The following is a 6,755-nucleotide window of genomic DNA, read 5'->3' as shown; positions in this document are numbered from 1 at the left end:
TCTAAAAATTACTGGAAAAACCAAAGGTTAAAGTGATATTATAGTTAGGTGACAACGTCAGATTAAAAGTAACATGTTAAACTAAAAAACACACTGCGATTCACCAGACATTGAACGCTGAGGGCATTAGATTTATTTTTCCCACTGCGATCTAAGCTACACTGGTGAAAGTATTTGACTTTGGGGGGGGGGTAGATTTATGATTCTCACACCATTGCAGAGGGAGGATTTTATATTTCTACTTCAATTTCAGCTAACCTGGAAAAGTGTTGGTCATGGAGGGGGTTAAATGTTCTATTCCAACTTCAATCCGAGCAACACTGGAAAGGGTGTTGACCTTTCATAGGGTTAGATGTACTATTCCCACCCCAATCTAAGTTACACTGGGGAAGGTGTTGGGCATTGAGGGTGTTAGATTTACTATTCCCACTACTAAAAAAGTACATCCACATATGGAAAATAATGTACACAAATAATTTTAAAATACTATAAATAAATGTAAACTTAAAAAATCTTTAAGAAATATTTAACACAATTATAGCAACTACCCACCCCATACCCCTATAAAGAAAATCCTGCTTCCAAAATATTAAAACATTTTAATGCAAAATATATAATGCATATAACATTTATTATACTACAATAATATAGATAAAAATATATTACATACATTTATATTGTATACAATAATATTTTTAACAGTATTAAATACAACACTAAAATAATATTCTAACCTGCCATATTCTAAACGACAATATTTTTGGTATCACAATCTAAAGGCAAACATATTATGCTAAAATAATATGTCTAACTTAATATTTTGAGAAAATATCAATTAGAGGATTACTCTGATTGAGACAGCAGGGAAAGGAGAGGGTCAGACCCACCAGCGAGACCCACCGGCGAGGCTGTAACATAGCACACGTAGCTATTTTAACCCTGATTATGTCAGCCTAAGGGGGGACTCTTTTAGTTCATGTCTCTACCCGCTGATTATGCCCAGCCTAAGGGGGGACTCTTTTAGTTCATGTCTCTACCTGCTGCTGGCCTCCAGTGTCCGGGCTCCAATCATCAGCCACAAATTGCGTGGCACGAGCACATAGGAGCATACCATATGCAGGCCATGGATGTGAGGGCAGGCAGCCATCCTAACGCTGATGCTCATGATGCAGTAAAAGACCGGGACTTGCCTGAAAGGGAAGGAGGTGCTGCTGAGGTAGATGCCTCCTGCTGCGTGCCTTCCCCTTTACCCATTGGGCAGAGGGATCAGGTGGGTTTGACTGTGTGGTTTGTGTGTGCCTACAGTTGCTGACAATGCCGGACCCCCATTAACCCATTTTGCACCACTCTTCTGTATGTCTATTGCACCACTCTTCCAACATGTCAGATTCCTCTATATCTCAACACAAGCTTGTGAGGCCACTGAAACACTGTGCTCCAGAATAAAAAATGGATGGGGGGTTGAGATCAAGGTACAGGAAGAAAGGTGAATAGATTTTATGAAGTGCAACCTTTCTGCATACATTAAATATGTTCTGACAAGCCGCATTTGTATAAGAGGAATTGACATCACCACTAGGGACTGTTCAGGGAGAAATTTTAACGTAGAAAAGAGGTTCTAACAGTGGAATGTGGTCACCAATGGAGTCCGGACACCAGCTAATGACCACTTTTATCCCATGTGTCTGATGCATTTTTTACTTCAGCCGGAGTATAGCGTGGGTTTAAAAACCCATCCTCAAGATAAAGTGGCAGCAAATAAAGGTGCCAGACCAAGATGAGGGAGTACAGATTTAACAACACACACATCTCATTTTACCGTGAAGTGAAAAACAATATCTTTGTAAGTGTTGGGTGGGCCTGTGTGAGTGTAAGGTGTGCCTGTGTGAGTGCATTCTTTTAAACGATATGTATCAAATCTACACTTATTGTTAGAAACTATTTCTTGAGCGTTTGATCGAGTGGGGTGGGACTATCTTTGGTCAACAATGACTATTCTGGGCTTTCACGGTTAATATCTTAAATGGCTACAGGCTTTGTATGATCATCCAACGGCTAAACTCGTCTATGCCGGGCTAACTTCAATTAGCTTTCCTATTAACCGCGGTACAAGACAAGGATGTCCATTATCACCTTTGTTATTTGCGCTATCGTTGGAACCTTTCCTTGCTGCTTTACAAGTTCACCCCAATATCACTCCTTTTAAACATGGTCAGAATTCGTTAAAAATCACAGCCTATGCCGATGACATAGCGGTTTATTCAACTAACATGCCGGAAGCTATATTGGGTATTATCGAGGAGGCTGATAAATTTGGGGCCGCTTCCGGTTATAAACTTAATTCACATCAAACGCAAATCATTATGAATTACAAATTGCCAGTCCCGATCATAGGCACTTGTAGAACAGCCATTTATCTTGGCATTAAAATTTCTTCTGATATAAACGAAATAATTAAACTTAATTATGAGGCTCTTATTAAAGAAACTGTTACAACTTTAAAAAAGTAGCATAAGGTTCCTCTTAGTATTATCGGTAGGATTAATTTAATTAAAATGAGTATATTACCTAAATTTTTATACTTATTTAGGTCCATACCACTCTTCGTTAATAACATGTACTTTAAACGCTTAGACGGGATCTTTAGTAGTTATATATGGGGCTACAAGAAGGCTCGCCGATCAATCTCTCTGCTTAAACTACCTCTTAACCAAGGTGGTCTCAACTTCCCCGATTTCAGACTGTACTATTTCTCAGCTTTTCTCAGTCGTCTTTGCAGCTTGTTCATTCGCAACAAGCAACTGTATTATTGCTACCAATTTTCGTTGGGAGAGGATTCTAACATGTTTTTAGCAAAAGTGATTGACCCAAACTACTTCAAGCGGGTAAAATTTAAGACCATTGGAGATAGCGTCAAAATATGGCAACTTATTTTGACAAAGTGCAATACGACTCTTTTTCATCCTCAATTATCTTTATGGGCTAATCCTGGTCTTCCAGGGATATTCCATGATGGGACATTCTTATTGTGGAAAGCGGCCGGAATAGAGACACTCGGCGATTTATACGGTAACGACAGCTTACTGGCCTTTGAGACACTAAGAACACTCTATAAATTATCTGAAACTTCACGTTTTAAATATATTCAAATACATGACTACTTAACACGTAAAATGAAGTTATTAAATATATCAGACTCAGATATTTGGAAATGTTTCTATTCTAGTAAGGTCAGATCACTCATCAGTTTTGGATATAGTGTCTTAGTCTCCTTTAAACTAGACGACTGTGGGAAAATAGCGTAAAAATGGAGCTCCCGATTGGGCTTAAATATCACTGCTAATCAGATCTCTTCTTCGCTCTGCAGTATAAATCGTTCCGTTCACTCTTCTAGTTTGAGATTACAGCAATATAAAACTATTTGCCAGTTATATTATACTCCAGAAAGAATCTCAAAATGGTCCAACAATAGCTCTAATACCGAGCGGACAAGATGTCCTAAATGTGACCTTTTAGCTGTAAATTTGGAACATATGCTATTTAAGTGCCCTAGACTTGCGGAATTTTGGTCTAAAATAAGTCAAGGTATGGCTCAGATTCTGTTACAACCAATAACACTTAGTGTAACTAATGTACTGCTCGGAACTCCGATCTTAAATAATTCATTAGCAGCTTCACAAGTAGATCTGAGTAATATTTTGATTGGATGTGCTAGATTGATTATTGCACGGACATGGATCACAAGAAATCCACCGCATGAGATGGAGTGGTGGCTTATTGTTAAAGAAATTTATATTATGGAACTCTCTCCAGCTAAGATTAGAGGTGCTAAATCTCTTCAAAAGATAGATAGAACCTGGGGGTCCTCATTCACTTGAAGTAGCTGTAGCTGGGTAGGGGTGATGAATGAAGTTATGATACTTGCTAGAGAGGCGTCAGAGGCGAGTGACGAGGGAAGGATTGAAGCCTATCACACCCTAAAAACTCTCCCCTTTTTTTTATTTTATTTTTTTTACTTTTATTAATGCTTGTTATACCTGCTCTCTTATAAGTAATATTTCTCTGATCTCTAATTCTGACTTTTGTACTTTTGCTCTGCTCGATTTAACTGATACTTTAATCTGTGAATTGTTGAATACTTTGCCGAGCTGACCGTTTGCCCTGATATCAATAAAAAAGTAAAAAAAAAAAAAAAAAACTATTTCTTGAGCATGCACAATGTTAGCTCGCAGTAATAAATACAATAAATAGACTGAAGTGCAACAACCAAGGGATATTTTGCCAAGAATTTATTCCAAAACATAAGATGAAAAGTAGATTACTTACTGAACAGAACAAGGGGAAAGGAAGGGGGAAGGTTGCTCCAAGGGAACGTGCGGAAAAGAGAGAGTGCTCTAGTGTAGAAGCGGTGAAAAGGAATTTCAGGTGATGTGATAGGGGAAACATAAAAACATTTATATGCTGGACTGATAGACAAATCGGTAGCCTGGCCACATTTAGACTATAAAGGACCCTTTACATTCAATTTCAAATACATAAATGTATCCTTGAGTGGCACGTTAGATTTGGGACTTTTGTTCCAGGCTGGTTATGTGGGCGTCGACGTTTCGACCCGTCTAGGGGCTCTGAGGGCGATTTGGGGCCTCGACTTGTGGGTCTTCCTCAGGACTGTATGGGGCAACCTGAGTAGGTGTGGTGTCCATGTTGCACACCCGCAGGGGTCTTGCGGGGCACGGGGGATTCCTCACCGTCTAGTTAAACATGGTAGGTGTACTCGTCCGTTAATGAATGGTAGCACACTTGCTTGGTTTCAAGGCAGTAAATGCTGAAGCTTAGGATTTTCTCAAAATGGCGTCTGCGGTCCGCAGGTCGCCCTCTGAGCCCCAAGTCGGGTTGAATCGCCGACGCCCACATAACCAGCCTGGATCACAAGTCCCACTTCTAACGTGCCACACAAGGATACATTTATGTATTTGAAATTGAATGTAAAGGGTGAGTGAGTGTAGGGTGTGGGGTTTGTCTGCGTTTGCAGCACGTGAAGTGCATCTGTGAGGATGCAGGTTGAGTGGTATGCCTTGTGAGTGAAGAGTCATAAATGTGCCTGGATGTATGAAGGGAAGCAGTGTGCCTGTCTGAATGCAGGATAACCAGTATATGCTAATTGTGAAGGCCTAATTATGATGGACCCAGATTCCAAATATGTCTCTGTTTAATGTTTATTTGAATTCCAGTATTTCTTTAGAGAAGAGAGTAAGGTTGGTGGACAACACTTTGGACCAATAACCACAGTATATACAAATGAATTAATCCTGATTCAGGGAGATTTCAATGCATTTCTGGTTTGCTCTAATCTTTGAGCACTTTAGTCTTGGAATATCACTATGCCTGCTTTCCCTCTAGAGCAGCGTTTCCCAAACTGTGAGTCACCTAATGTGTGGAAAGTCGCAAAAGTCCAACCAATAAATAAACATTCCTAAAAATTCTGTATTTATCTGGTCACATTTACTGCTTCAAACATCCCAGACAGGGGTTAAATGTCAGGTTATGTCAGGCTATTTCTTCTGACAAATTTCTGCTTATCTTTTTATCATGGGGACTGATGTTTTCAAACTCCTCTAACTTTACAGTCAGAGAAAGAAAAGTACCGTGAATTATGTGACAGTCTTGCTAGGGTACAGAGAGTGTAAAGGGACAGGCTGTAGGTTGTAATTACGTTTAAAACAACTGTATCCATTAATAAGTAAGAAAAGCAAGAACTGAGTAATTTTTTGTAATTCTGAAGTGCGTTAGAAACAAATAATATAATAGGATCAAAACAAAACAAACATTTTACTCGGTGATGCACAAATAATAAATATTCTGAAACCTGTTTCCACACATTATCATCTGTGTGCAATATAGCATAACAGTAAAACTGTCTATGCAAAGTTAGTGGCCATTTCGATGGAAAATGTGCTGTACATAAATGACATTGCGCCTCCACATGATGCTTTAGTTACATTAAAAAGTTGCCTGGCTCATGTCCTTTAAAGCTAGGTATGTCGTGAAAGATTGTCATTCTAAAAATTGGGTCGTTGTGCTAAAAAGGTTGGGAAGCACTGCTCTAGAGATATTATATTAGTGCTCTGGTACGTCGAGGGCAGTCATTTTATAGGGGAAATGTGATTTTGTTGAATGGGAGTTTTGCAGAGAATGACCCCTCTGTAAGACATTCATCTCACTGGGCAAGCAGTGATATTTAAATTCCCCATTAAGAGGCTGCCCGGATAATGTCAACAAGCTATAACTAAGCATTGCTATCAATGAAATAGATTTGATAAGGTGGTTATCACTGCTTTTTCAAATGTGATGACCCAAACATAAATTTGGATGTGGAAGATTGCACAAACATCTAATGCAGAATCCGAAGGTAGTGATGGATGGAATTGGGAGAGCTATTTCTGATGTCAAATTGGTCCATGAAAATGATTACAATACCCAGGTGAAGATAAGGGATGGTTTGATAGAGGATGTGCGTCAGCCGCAAGGTTGTTTTTATAGAATAATATATTGTTTGATGACAAGAATGTCCTTTTTGGAGGGCAACATTGCACAAAATAATTGCAGATTACAGTAATGCACAGAACAATGTCAGAGAGAACAGTTGTGCAGAGCAGAATAGAGTGGTGTAGAGTGCAGTGAAGTAGAGAGCAATGGCGTAACATGCAGTGGCGTAGAGTGCAGTGTTGCAGAGTAGAGGGGCATTGAGTTTACTG

The sequence above is a fragment of the Triturus cristatus genome, chromosome 2_1, assembly GCF_964204655.1.
Source record: "Triturus cristatus chromosome 2_1, aTriCri1.1, whole genome shotgun sequence".
Taxonomy (NCBI): domain Eukaryota; kingdom Metazoa; phylum Chordata; class Amphibia; order Caudata; family Salamandridae; genus Triturus; species Triturus cristatus.
The sequence above is the reverse complement of the archived record's forward strand: the minus strand, read 5'-3'. Positions refer to the sequence as shown.